At 44.3% G+C, this 14979-nt stretch overlaps 1 protein-coding gene across 7 annotated transcripts in view; it reads right to left on the bottom strand.

The window, feature by feature from the left end:
- Positions 1-14979, bottom strand: part of lama2 (laminin, alpha 2) — a 144586-nt gene that overhangs the window by 80517 nt on the left and 49090 nt on the right. The gene's annotated exons all lie outside the window — the stretch shown is intronic.

Here is a 14979-nt window from a genome sequence, read left to right as displayed (position 1 = left end):
ACTCTCTTCTCCCCCTTCCTCTTTCCCTCTCTCGCTCTCTCTCTCTATCGTTCCGTTCCTGCTCCCAGCTGTTTCTCATTCTCCTAACGACCTCATTTACTCTTTCACACCTGTCCCTATTTTGCCCTCTGATTAGAGTCCCTATTTCTCCCTCGTTTTCCGCTTCTGTCCTTGTCGGATTCTTGTTTGATGTTTGCTGTTCTGTGTCCTTGTTCCGCCCTGTCGTGTTTTTTGCCTTCTTCAGATGCTGCGTGTGAGCAGGTGTCTATGTCAGCTACGGCCTGTGCTTCCTAAAGCGACCTGCAGTCTGTGGTCGCGTCTCCAGTCGTTCCTCTCTATTGACGAGAGGATTTCAGTTTCTGTTTTGGATTTACCATTGATAATATCCAGGAGACATTATTTGTTTAATACTGGAATAAAGACTCTGTTTCTATTACGTCGCTTTTGGGTCCTCATTCACCAGCATAACAGAAGAATCCGACCAAGAATGGACCAGCGACTACGGATTCTCGCAACACTGCCGTCGAGATCCAGGGAGCAATGCTCGGCAGACACGAGCAGGAATTGTCTGCTGCTCGTCATGCCGTTGAGACCCTGTCCGCTCAGGTCTCCGATCTCTCAGGACAGTTTCAGAGTCTTCGTCTCGTGCACCAGCTACTTCCTGGTCTTCCGAGTCTCCGGAACCTAGGGTTAATAACCCACCATGTTACTCAGGGCAGCCCACTGAGTGTCGCTCCTTTCTCACCCAGTGTGATATTTGTTCTCTCCCAGCCCAACACATACTCAAGAGAGAGAGCTCGGATCGCTTACGTCATATCACTCCTTACTGGTCGGGCTCGGGAGTGGGCACAGCTATCTGGGAGGCAAGGGCTGAGTGTTTAATTTATCAGAACTTTAAAGAGGAGATGATACGGGTTTTGATCGTTCAGTTTTTGGGAAGGAGGCTTCCAGGCCTGGCTTCCCTATGTCAAGGTGATCGATCCATAACGGATTACTCTATAGAGTTTCGCACTCTTGCTGCATCCAGTGACTGGAACGAGCCGGCGTTGCTCGCTCGTTTTCTGGAGGGACTCCACGCTGAGGTTAAGGATGAGATTCTCTCCCGGGAGGTTCCTTCCAGCGTGGACTCTTTGATTGCACTCGCCATCCGCATAGAACGACGGGTAGAATCTTCGTCACCGAGCTCGTAGAGAGAGCTCGCGTTAACGGTGTTTCCCTCTCCGCATCTCGACCATCTCCTCCCACCGGCTCAGAGACTGAGCCCATGCAGCTGGGAGGTATTCGCATCTCGACTAAGGAGAGGGAACGGAGAATCACCACCGCTTTGCCTCTATTGCGGTTCTGCTGGACATTTTGTCATGTCATGTCCAGTAAAAGCCAGAGCTCATCAGTAAGCGGAGGGCTACTGGTGAGCGCTACTACTCAGGTCTCTCCATCAAGATCCTGTACTACCTTGTCGTCCATCTACGCTGGACCGTTGGCTGCTTCCTGCAGTGCCTGATAGACTCTGGGGCTGAGGTTTGTTTTATGGACGAAGCATGGGCTCGGAAACATGACAATTCCTCTCAGACAGTTAGGGAAGCCCACGCCCATGTTCGCGCTTAGATGGTAGTCTTCTCCCAGTATCAGATGTGAGACACTACCTTTAACCCTCACAGTATCTGGTAACCACAGTGAGACCATTTCTTTTTGATTTTTCGTTCACCTTTTACACCTGTTGTTTTGGGTCATCCCTGGCTAGTATGTCATAAGGGGTGCTGTTCCGCATTAGCATATTTGGGTCTCCAAATTAAACTGCCTCGTGCTAAATTCTTGATCGTACAATATGCATATTATTGTTATTATTGGATAGAAAACACCTTCTAGTTTCTATAGAAGTTGGAATTTTGTCTCTGAGTGGTACAGAACAATTTCTACAGCACTTTTCATGACAGGGTTCAGATTTCAGAAATTTTACCCCTGATCTGGGGTCTGTTTTTAAGGCGACAGTGAATGCTATGAAGAAACCGACACTGCCTACGTCTTCCTCTGGGTGTCTGTACGTCATCACGTTTTGAATGATCTATTGCACAATCCCAGCCATTATAAACCACAAAATGTTTAGGGACCGCCCTTTCTCGTCGTGCGCCTGAAGCGGTGAAGGCCATCGGACTTGCCTCGTTCCAAATCGTTGTCTAACAGCAAATATTTCTCCGGTCATGTTTTCAGTCGTTATAGTTGTTAAAAACATCATAATGTAGTTAATTTGAACCGTTTTATAGCAATTTATATCCGTTTAGTGCGATTTTGAGGAATTTCTTTGTTGTGCACTCTGAAAGTTTGGACACGTTTTGGGGTCCCGTTCGATCGTTAGTGGATATTTCGAAGGACAGAGGACATCTATCGACCAAAGACGTTTATAACATAGAAGGATACATTGCCAAGAATCTGATGAGAACAGCTCAAAGTAAGCAATATTTATATGATAAATCGTGTTTCTGTCGAAATATTTTAAACGCATATTTCGCCATTTTGTTTGGTATAGCTTCACTTGGCGCGAACCCTGTATTGAAAAGTAAGGATAATTTTAAAAATGTAAATCAGCGGTTGCATTAAGAACTAATTTGTCTTTCGATTGCTGTCAACCCTGTATTTTTTAGTCAAGTATATGATTAGCTTTCAATTAAACTAGATCACTCTGATAGATGACGTCAGACATATTGAGGCTTGATTTCCTAGTATTTTTATTGTGTAACCACGGTTTTGTATGGCTAAATATGCCCCTTTTCGAACAAACTGTATATGTATATTGTAAAATGATGTTACAGGAGTGTCATCGGAAGAATTCTGAGAAGGTTAGTGAAAATTAATATATTTTGGCGGTGATTACGTTATAGCGCTCTTTGGCTGGAATCGATGCTCTGGTAACGTTTGCACATGTGGTATGCTAACTTATCGATTTATTGTGTTTTCGCTGAAAAACGCTTAGAAAATCTGAAATATGGTCTGAAATCACAAGAACTGGGTCTTTCCATTGCTATGCTTTGTCTATTTTTATGAAATGTTTTATGATGAGTAAATTGGTCATACACGTTGCTCTATCTAGTAATTCTAGTCGATTTGGTATGGTCGGTGCAATTGTAAACTGTGATTTCTACCTGAAATATGCACTTTTTTCTAACAAAAACTATCCTATACCATGAATATGTTATCAGACTGTCATCTGAAGAGGTTTTTTCTTGGTTAGTGGATATCAATATCTTAGTTGAGCCGAATTGGTGATAGCACCTGAAGGAGTAAGAAACTGATGGAGTTAGAATAGTGGTGTAATTTTGCTAACGTGTTAGCTAATAGATTACATATTTTGTCTTCCTGTAAAACATTTAAAAATATCTGAAATGGTGGCTTTATTCACAAGATCTGTATCTTTCATCTGGTGTCTTGGACTGTGATTTAATGATATTTTAGATGCTACTATCTACTTGTGAAGCTATGCTAGCTATGCTAATCAGTGTGTGGGGATGGGGGGTGATCCGGACCCGGGGTAGAGGCTCGTTAGAGTTAATTGGTCTAGTAATTCTATCCTATCCTGGAACGTTTCTTGTCATGTGAAGTGTTTAATGTCTGCTATCCTCCTGTTTCTTCTGTCCCCTCTACTCAGGAGGAACCTGGTGATTTGACAGGAGTGCCGGAGGATATCATGATCTGCGCACGGTCTTCAGTCGGTCCAGAGCCAGTCCCTTCCTCCTCACGCGTCGTATGATTGTTGTATTGATCTCCTTCGGGCCACTCCCCTCGGGGTAGACTATACTCTCTGTCGGCTCCCGAACGTAAGGCTCTCGAGGATTATCTGTCTGTTTCTCTCGACGCCGGTACCGTGGTGCCTTCTTCCTCTCCCGCCGGAGCGGGGTTTTTCTTTGTTAAGAAGAAGGACGGCACTCTGCGCCCCTGCGTGGATTATCGAGGGCTGAATGACATAACGGTTAAGAATCGTTATCCGCTTCCCCTTATGTCGTCAGCCTTCGAGATTCTGCAGGGAGCAGGTTCTTTACTAAGTGGACCTTCGTACGCTTACCATCTCGTACGCACCTTTGTGCAAGGAGGAGCACTGCCAGAGCCCTGCAAAATGACCTCCAGCAGGCCACAAATGTGCATGTGTCTGCTCAAACGGTCAGAAACAGACTCCATGAGGGTGGTATGAGGGCCCGACCTATAATTTCCACCTTTTGACTATTCCATATGCACAACAGCATGTGCAATTTATTGTCAATCAGTGTTGCTTCCTAAGTGGACAGTTTGGAGTTAGGAGTTACATTGTGGTGTTTAAGTGTTCCCTTTATTTTTTTGAGCAGTGTATATATTAAGTACGACTGGAATTTATATGCTGTATAAATGCCTTGAATATTTCAATTTCGGAGAATATCTTATAAAATGGGTTAAAGTTATGTATAGTAACCCTAGGTGTAAAATAGTAAATAATGGCTACTTCTCAGAAAGTATTATACTGTCAAGTGGAGTAAAACAAGGTTGTCCACTATCGGCATATCTATTTATTATGGCCATTGAAATGTTAGCTATAAAATTCAGATCCAACAATAATATCAAGGGGCTAGAAATCTAGGGCTTAAAAACAAAAGTGTCAATGTACGCTGATGATTCATGTTTTCTTTTAAATCCACAATTTGAATCCCTCCACAGCCTCATGGAGGATCTAGATAATGTTCTAATGTCTCTGGATTACAACCAAATTGTTGATAATGATTATAATATTACGTATTGGATCACAAAAAATACAAATGTTACATTACTGTGTAGTTTACCAATACAATGGTCTGATGGTGAAGTGGACATACTTGGTATTCATATCCCGAAAGAATAGATAAGATCTTGCTACCATGGAAAAGAAAATACCTGTCTATTTGTGGAAAAATCACCCAGATTAACTCTTTAGTCATATCCCAGAAATTAGGTTTGCAGAAGTCTAAGGAGGGTTTTCCTCTTAACTTTTTACCTGGGCTTTGCTCCTTTCAGATTTATTTTCATCCTGACAATCTCCCCAGTCCTTGCCAATGACAAGCATACCAATAACATCATGGTGCCAACACACCTGGGGTGTGAAGACATTGCAATCAATACATCTTAATTTTTTATTAACTTGGAAAATGTTTTAAAAAATGTGATTTCACTTAGAAAATGGGGAGTAGGTTGTGTAGATAGGTAGGGAAAATCAAATTGTATTCCCTTGTGAAGATAGTACAAGGGGTGTGCATACAGTTGAAGTAGGAAGTTTACATACACCTTAGCCAAATACATTTAAACTCAGTTTTTCACAATTCCTGACATTTAATCCAAGTAACAATTCCCTGTTTTAGGTCAGTTAGGATCACCACTTTATTTTAAGAATGTGAAATGTCAGAATAATAGTAGTGAGAATTATTTATTTCAGCTTTTATTTCTTTCATCACATTCCCAGTGGGTCATAAGTTTACATACACTCAATTAGTATTTGGTAGCATTGCCTTTAAATTGCTTCACTTGGGTCAAATGTTTCGGGTAGTCTTCCACAAGCTTCCCACAATAAGTTGTGTGAATTTTGGCCCATTCTTCCTGACAGAGCTGGTGTAACTGAGTCAGGTTTGTAGGCCTCCTTGCTCGCACACCCTTTTTCAGTGCTGACAACATATTTTCTATAGGATTGAGGTCAGGGCTTTGTGATGGCCACTCTAATACCTTGACTTTGTTGTCCTTGAGCCATTTTGCCACAACTTTGGAAGTATGCTTGGGGTCATTGTCCATTTGGAAGACCCATTTGCGACCAAGCTTTAACTTCCTGACTGATGTCTTGAGATGATGCTTCACTATATCCACATCATTTTCCATCCTCATGATGCCATTTATTTTGTGAAGTGCACCAGTCCCTCCTGCAGCAAAGCACCCCTACAAAATGATGCTGCCACCCCCGTGCTTCACAGTTGGGATGGTGTTCTTCAGCTTGCAAGCTTCCCCCTTTCTCCTCCAAACATAACAATGGTCATTATGGCCAAACAGTTCTATTTTTGTTTAATCAGAACAGAGGACATGTCTCCAAAAAGTACGATCTTCGTCCCCATGTGCAGTTGCAAACCGTAGTCTGTCTTTTTTATGGTGGTTTTGGAGCAGTGGCTTCTTCCTTGCGGAGCGGCCTTTCAGGTTATGTCGATATAGGACTCGTTTTACTGTGGATATAGATATTTTGTACCTGTTTCCTCCAGCATCTTCACAAGGTCCTTTGCTGTTGTTCTGGGATTGATTTGCACTTTTCGCACCAAAGTATGTTCATCCTTAGGAGACAGAACGCGTCTCCTTCCTGAGCGATATGACGGCTGCGTGGTCCCATGGTGTTTATACTTGTGTACTATTGTTTGTACAGATGAACGTGGTACCTTCAGGTGTTTGGAAACTGCTCCCAAGGATGAACCAGACTTGTGTAGGTCAACAACAAAAAACTTCTGAAGGCTTGGCTGATTCTTTTTGATTTTCCTATGATGTCATGCAAAGAGGCACTGAGTTTGAAGGTAGGCCATGAAATACATCCACGGGTACACCTCCAATTGACTCAAATGTTGTCAGAAGCTTCTAAAGCCATGACATAATTTTCTGGAATTTTCCAAGCTGTTTAAAGGCACAGTCAACTTAGTGTATGTAAACTTCTGACCCACTGGAATTGTGATACAGTGAATTATAAGTGAAATCATCTGTCTGTAAACAATTGTTGGAAAAATTACTTGTGTCATGCACAAAGTAGATGTCCTAACCGACTTGCCAAAACCATATTTTGTTAACAAGAAATTTGTGGAGTGGTTGAAAAACAAGTTTTAATGACTCAAGTGTATGTAAACTTCCAACTTCAACTGTATGTGTATAATGCGACTGTATATGATAACTTGCCCTGCATAGAACAGAAAGTCTTACCACCATCAAATGCACTTTTACAGTTTAATAGCATGTAAAGACAAGGACCGAGATTAGGTCTGCATGCATAGTGAGGGTCATAGGAGTTATTGCATTAGTACTCAGCTTGGATATAATACTTAGCTAAAATGATCTAGAGTCCCCTTTAAAACCCAGTGAAGTGTGAAATGACCCAACACCACCAACAAATCTCCACTCCTCTTCAGTGACATTACGAGCTGTGTGTAATGATCGTTAAGGGACAGGTTTTATAGCGGGACACACTACCCATGCCTGGCAGTAATACTGACGAGGCTGTACTAGACAGATGCATAACAATCAGCTTTTAAACAAAGAACCTTAAAGATGGACACAGTTACAGGCACTGTGCTCTTGAAGATTAGGATGCCTAGTTTGCCACAGCCACAAGTGTGTTTTGTTCCAATGATGACTGCATTCCTAAAATGTAGGGCGTCTTGTCTGTACAGTTGAGCACACATTCTCGGATCCAGGACAGCCTAACCTCCTTTGTATTTGTGTATCTTTGTTTTTCTTTCTTTCTGCTTCTTCTTCTCTCCTCTGGCTCCAGCTCTCCAAACAAAGCAGAGATGTGTGTTGTGTTTTTCCTGCTAGAAAGGGGCCCTCTTATCTTGGTGTTATTGAGCTGCTCTCTTTTCCTCTCCTGGCCCCCTGCTGAGGCTATAGCAGGGAGCTCTCGGGGCTTTGCTGTGTTGAATGAAAGGCCCTGTCGTTATCTGACCTGGGAGAACCTAAGACTAGACTGGACCTGGAGGGCAAACCACTTTCCACTCAGCACTTATCAGAGGGGCCCTGAGTTTTCCCTGACCAAGAGACCTGTATTGGATATAACTAGGGACCAGAGTTGTTCCTGGTTAGATTATCTGGTCAGGGAAAACTGAAGGCCTTTCAAGCCCCAATGGTGCTTCTGAGTGGTGCAGCGGCCTATGGCACTGCATCTCAGTGCTAGAGGCTTCACTACAGACCCTGGTTCGATTCCATTCTGTATCACAACTGGCCGTGATTGGGAGTCCCATAGGGCGGCGCACAATTGGCCCGGGTTAGGGTTTGGCTGGGGTAGGCCGTCATTGTAAATAATTTGTTCTTAACTGACTTGCCTAGTTAAATAAATAAAAGCACCATCAACACGCTGGCTAGAAGACCAGCCACAGCAGGGAGCTACATACACCAGACCCAGAACTTCAGCAGCACCAAAGCACAACATCTATTCATTTGTGTTGTCAAACCATTGGTTTTGGCATCGCTGATGTCTATCCATTTAGGATATAATTCATGCATAGCTGGGCAGACAACCAACATAGATATAAAATGTTACTATTGTACCTAAGCATGGGGTTTTGGAGAAGGATTGAGCTAAAGCCTTATTTGTTTCTATAAACAAGGGCTAAAGTGAGTCGTGTACAGGGTGCAGGTCCTATTATAATATCATGACAAAGTCTTTCCTCACATAAATCCAATTCACATTGAGAACACTTCACCCTCTGTGGAACAAAGGGGCTGGTCTATGAAGGTGAAATGCATTGTGGGTGGGAGGAGCAAGGGAAATCAAACCTTTTGTTAAGGAGCAACAGCATGCGTCAGCACACCACTCGTGGCAAAGTTCTAATCCTCCTGTAAATAGCGTCAGAAACACACAACAGGACACTCACATCAATAAACCATCCATGTCGCAGTAGGATCTCTTTGTCTGGGATACATAACAAGAGCTCCTCAGATACAATCGTATATCTCACAATCCTACTGGAGCACAGTGGCTGATCCTGAACAACCATAATAAATTGTATTTTGCTACACGAGGACAGATTGAGTTACAGGACAAATAAAGAGAGCACTGCGAAGAGAGGACTTTGGGGTTCGGATCCACTTTTATACATCACAGGGGAGGCCGTGTTAGAACAGAGACAGAGAGCCAGAGTTGCCAGCCATCCCACACCAAATATGCCCAGACAAAGATGGAGCGAGAGAGCGGGAGAGACAAAAACATAGGAGGGGGGTAATCAGGGCCCATCTTTCAGGAAATTAACAACAGACCATCCAACCTTCCGCTGGGCTTCTGAAAACAAGAGTTGCACCGTGACCCCAGGAACCCATAGATCCTGACATCTGTTCCCCCATTACGAGCTCTGGCTCTGTTGACATTAATATCCAGGAGGCATCAATGTGTGTTTTCCCACCGGCCACCCACAGGAATGCTACAAAGAGGGGGCTCTGCTCAGATCCTCTGACTGCCTCCAATATGGGGTCCTGTTTTGTTTGTGCATAGTGGCTGATGATCCAAAACTAGGGCTTGGAAACACGGACATCTGGGGAACACTTTAACTGGCCCCAATGAGACCGTCCAAAGTGAAAAGATCCGGGGCAGAGACTATTTGCTGACTCAAAAGCTACAAGAATTTCCCTACTTGTTTGTCCATCTGTAACCAATACCATTTGTTTGGGTTGCTTCATGGAAACATTTCCGCCATGTTTTTCTAAAGTATTTGGGGTAGATGTAGATCAGAAGAACTAAGCAATTTACTAAAACAGTTGGAGTATCATTAAAATAATTGGCAAGTACTGTATAAGCAAGCACACATCTTGTTTCTAAGCAACCCACACATTTATAATAGAGTTCTGTTGTAAAAAAAAAAAAAAACTCTAACAAATACAATATTTGAATCATGGGGACTTCTTTAAAACAAACAAACCAACAAACAAAAGACGGTCGATCCACTTATGAAAAAAGCTCCAGTATCTGCTGAATGAGCAGGCAGCTTTGAAGGCGTCCTTGTTGCAGTTCATCAGACATGTAAGTGGCAGAGCCTGGAAATGGGGCCGTTTATGCCCTGCGGCCTCTGCCCCTGCAGTGTGGCGGGAATAGAGGGAGTAGAGGGACGATCACGGTGTGTTAGCCACAGCATGCAGTCTGGAGCTGCAGTCTGGGACAGGCTAGGAGTGGCTGAATGTCCTCCTCTCTACTGTCAAGTGGGACAGAGGAGCACAGTATGACAGTGTCTACTCAGAGCTCTGTTAGAATCCTATAGGTGGCGCTCTCTCAGTCTCTAGTCTATAGGTTCCCAGTGAAGACTACCTCGTACAGGGGGCCCAGCCCACAAATGAAGCCACACACACACACACACACACACACACACACACACACACACACACACACACACACACACACACACACACACACACACACACACACACACANCACACACACACACACACACACACACACACACACACACACACACACACACACACACACACACACACACACACACACACACACACACACACAATAAATAAATACATTCATATGGGTAAAACAATCATTGGCACCCACCCATGCATATTCTCTTGGGCACTCGGCGCTCCGTCGGCCTTGTCAATCTGAAGGCGAGGGGTAATGGCCCCCGCTCCTCACTGGGAGAAAGTGCTGAAGTGTGTACTCAGGCAAGCGCTACCGAGATGGGTTCATTTATCATCATAATAGTCTATTACCCATGATAGGTCACAACTCAGTGAAGAGGCAGCCGCTGTAATTGGTGCTATTCCTTTCACTTTGCTCGGCCAGGGAAGGCAAGGAGGCAGCCCTCGGCACAAGGGCAATAGTCAATCAACACGTGGAGATTTCTGTCTAAAAAAGTTAATTTGAGATTTGTTTGCAGGTTTATGGGTTTTATTATCTCCTGTAAATCTGTCACCACATCCCCTGTTAAATGGAGAAGCAGGATATACGTGGTCAAGAATCAGTTCTAGAAGTTAAAGGAATAGGCAGCAATTAAGATGCATTTTTTTCACTGATATGTCAAACAAGTGAATATACAGCTGTACACATTTTTTTATGGGGGCTATATTTGTGACGTGGTAAGTTTGGACCCAGATGCAGAGAAGCGACCAGATAAGGAATCAGTGGTTAAAGATAAACATAATACTTTACTGAGATACGGTAGCCGCTGGATCACAGTACACTTGAAAAAACACCAAACACTACGTCTCGAAAAATCACGCAGGAATTGAACACACACGGTAAACAATTCAAGCTTCTGCAAAGAACCACATAAACACACCTCTCTTAACAGGGACACAATCATGAAATAATAAGACACACCTGAGTCCAATAAAAGTCTCTAGGGCGGTCTCTGTCGCCCTCTGGTGCCAGGAGGAACCATGACAACATTGTGTTAACTTCATTCTAATTATTGTGTGGTGGTAATCTGATCTATTTTACCTGAATCTCAAGAACTCTAACTCAACAATGATACAAACTGAGTGAGTTTACGATGGCGCTGGAGGGAAGGGCTGCCATCTTATCGGCTCTTAACCAACCATGTTATTTTGTTTGTTTTTTCGCGTTGTTCATAACTTGTTTTGTACATAATGTTGCTGCTACCGTCTCTTATGCCCGAAAAGAGCTTCTGGACATCAGAACTATGATTGCTCACCTCAAACTGGATGAAGAGTTCTTCTTCAATGAGTCTGACGGGAGGGGATATACTACTATAGACACCCGACCAGGCCCAGATCCCCGTGATTCGCTGGAGAAGGAAACTGAGATTTCGTGGAAAAGATCAGGGTGCCTTGCGAGGATCAGGCGACGAGTGGCTGATCTGCCCTTGCCTTCCATCCTGCACGTATATCCTACCAACGGGACATTAAAAACTGTAATATCTTATGCTTCACCGAGTCGTGGCTGAACTACGACATTAAGAACATACAGCTGGCGGGTTATAAACTCCATCGGCAGGGCAGAACAGCAGCCTCTGGTAAGACACAGAGCGGGGGCCTATGCATATATGTGAACAACAACTGGTGCACGATATCTAAGGAAGTCTTGAGGTTTTGCTCGCCTGAGGTAGAGTATCTTATGATAAGCTGTAGACCAAACTATCTACCTAGAGAGTTTTCATCTGTATTTTTCGTAGCTGTCTGCATACCACCGCAGACCGATGCTGACACTAAAATCGCGCTCAATGAGCTGTATTCCGACCATAAGCGAACAGGAAAACGCTCATCCAGAGGCGGCGCTCCTACTGGCCGGGGACTTTGATGCAGTGAAACTTAAATCAGTTTTTCCTCATTTCTATCATCATGTTAAATGAGCAACCACACACAGAGACGTGTACAAAGCTTTCCCTCGCCCTCCATTTGGCAAATCTGACCATAATTCTATCCTCCTGATTCCTGCTTACAAGCAAAAACTAAAGCAGGAAGCACCAGTGACTCAGTCTATAAAAAAGAGGTCAGATGAAGCAGATGCTAAACTACAGGACCGCTTTGCTAGCACAAACTGGAATATGTTCAGGGATTCTTCCGATGGCATTGAGGAGTACACCACATCAGTCACGGGCTTTATCAATAGGTGCATCGAGGACGTCGTCCCCACAGTGACTGTACATACATACCCCAACCAGAAGCCATGGATTACAGGCAACATTCGCACTGAGCTAAAGGGTAGAGCTGCCGCTTTCAAGGAGCGGGACTCTCCTTATAAGAAATCCTGCTATGCCTCCGACGAACCATCAAACAGGCAAAATATCAATACAGGACTAAGATTTAATCATACTACACCGGCTCCGACGCTCGTTGGATGTGGCAGGTCTTGCAAACTATTACAGACTACAAAGGGATGCACGACCGAGAGCTGCCCAGTGACACGAGTCTACCAGATGAACTAAATAACTTCTATGCTCGCTTCGAGGCAAGTAACACTGAAACATGCATGAGAGCATCAGCTGTTCCGGACGACTGCGTAATCAAGCTCTCCGCAGCCGATGTGAGTAAGACCTTCAAACAGGTCAACATTCACAAGGCCGCAGGGCCCGACGGATTACCAGGATGTGTACTCCGAGCATTCGCTGACCAACTGGGAAGTGTCTTCACTGACATGTTCAACCTCTCCCTGTCTGAGTCTGTAATACCGACACATTTCAAGAAGACCACTATAGTCCCTGTGCCCAAGAACACTAAGGTAACCTGCCTAAATGACATGCCTTTAGCCATTAAATGCTTTGAAAGGCTGGTCATGGCTCACATCAACACCATTATCCCAGACACCCTAGACCCACTCCAATTTGCATACCGCACCAACAGATCCACAGATGATGCAATCTCTATTGCACTCCACACTACCCTTTCCCACCTGGACAAAAGGTCACTAGTGGTATGTGAGAATGCTATTCATTGACTACAGCTCAGCGTTCAACACCATAGTGCCCTCAAAGCTCATCACTAAGCTAAGAATCCTGGGACTTAACACCACCCTCTGCAACTGGATCCTGGACTTCCTGACGGGCCACCCCCAGGTGGTAAGGGTAACAACACATCTGTCACCCTGATCCTCAACATGGGGGCCTCTCAGGGGTGCGTGCTCAGCACCCTCCTGTACTCAATGTTCACTCATTACTGCACGGCCAGGCACGACTCCAACACCATCATTAAGTTTGTCGATGACACAACAGTGGTAGGCCTGATCACTGACAACGATGAGACAGCCTATAGGGAGGAAGTCAGAGACCTGGCTGTGTGGTGCAAGGACAACAACCTCTCCCTCAACATGATCAAGACAAAGGAGATGATTGTGGACTACAGGAAAAGGAGGACCGAGCACGCCCCCATTCTCATTGATGGGGCTGTAGTGGAGCAGGTTGAGAGCTTCAAGTTCCTTGGCGTCCACATCACCAACAAACTAACATAGTCCAAGCACAGCAAGACAGTCGTGAAGAGGGCACGACAAAACGTAATGCCCCTCAGGAGCCTGATAAGATTTGGCATGGGTCCTCAGATCCTCAAAAGGTTTTACAGCTGCACTATCGGGAGCATCCTGACAGGTTGCATCACTGCCTGGTATGGCAACTGCTCGGCCTCCGACTGCAATGCACAAGAGAGGGTAGTGCGTACGGCCCAGTACATCACCAGGGCCAAGGTCCAAATTAAATAGCTTCTACCCCCAAACCATAATACTCATGAACAGCTAATCAAATGGCTACCCCATCTGGAACGCTGCTGCTACTCTCTGTTATTATCTATGCATAGTCACTTTAATAACTCTACCTACATGTACATATAACCTCAATTGCCTCGACACCGGTGCCCCTGCACATTGACATTGACTCTGTACCGGTACCCCCTGTATATAGCCCTTAAATGCTGCTCTTAAATGATGTGTTATTCTTATTTCTTATTTTTTTGTTGTTGATATTCTTAAAACTGCATTGTTGGTAAAGGGCTTGTAATTAAGCATTTCACTGTAAGGTCTACAGCTGTTGTATTCGGCTCATGTGAGAAATAACATTTGATTTGATTTCAACTCTATTTGGAGAGGGAAGGACATAGTAAACAGCAACAAGCCTCCCCCAAATACATAAAGCAAATATAAAGCCCGAAAGAACGAGACCCGTGTGCAGTCATAAACTATGGTAGGAACTGGAGCGAAATGTAACAATTTCTCTTTTTCATTAGAAACGAGGCTGTCACTTTTAATGCATGTCACAATGGTGATAATTCATGGGATGAAACATGGCACCACACGTGACGTTAAGGATAATTGTGGTTGGGCTGATTGAGGTCACAGAATAGCATGAGAGAATTCTCCTGCTTCAGTGTCTGATCCTTTTACTGAAATCCTGCTTGACTGCCTTACACACACACACACACACACACACACACCACACACACACACACACACACACACACACACACACACACACACACACACACACACACACACACACACACCACACACACAACAGCACACACACGCACGCACCACGCACACCGCACCAACTCACACAGCACCCACCCACCACACACAACAGCACAAACACACAACACACGCCCACGCACGCACGCACGTACGCACCCACGCACACACACACACAGACAAACATACATTAGTTCCCTATTCTGGACCCCTATATAAAGCTCATAATGATGTGATGTGCCTTTTTGACATTAGGCGAGAGCAGAGTAAATCGTCATGCCTGAAGATGTTTGTAAAAGAAAATATATTATTACAGAGTTCATGGAGCGAAGCATCGCTTCCCC

The sequence above is a fragment of the Salvelinus sp. IW2-2015 genome, linkage group LG14 (assembly GCF_002910315.2).
Source record: "Salvelinus sp. IW2-2015 linkage group LG14, ASM291031v2, whole genome shotgun sequence".
In the NCBI taxonomy this organism is placed as follows: Eukaryota; Metazoa; Chordata; class Actinopteri; order Salmoniformes; family Salmonidae; genus Salvelinus; species Salvelinus sp. IW2-2015.
This window is presented reverse-complemented; position numbering and strand designations above follow the sequence as displayed.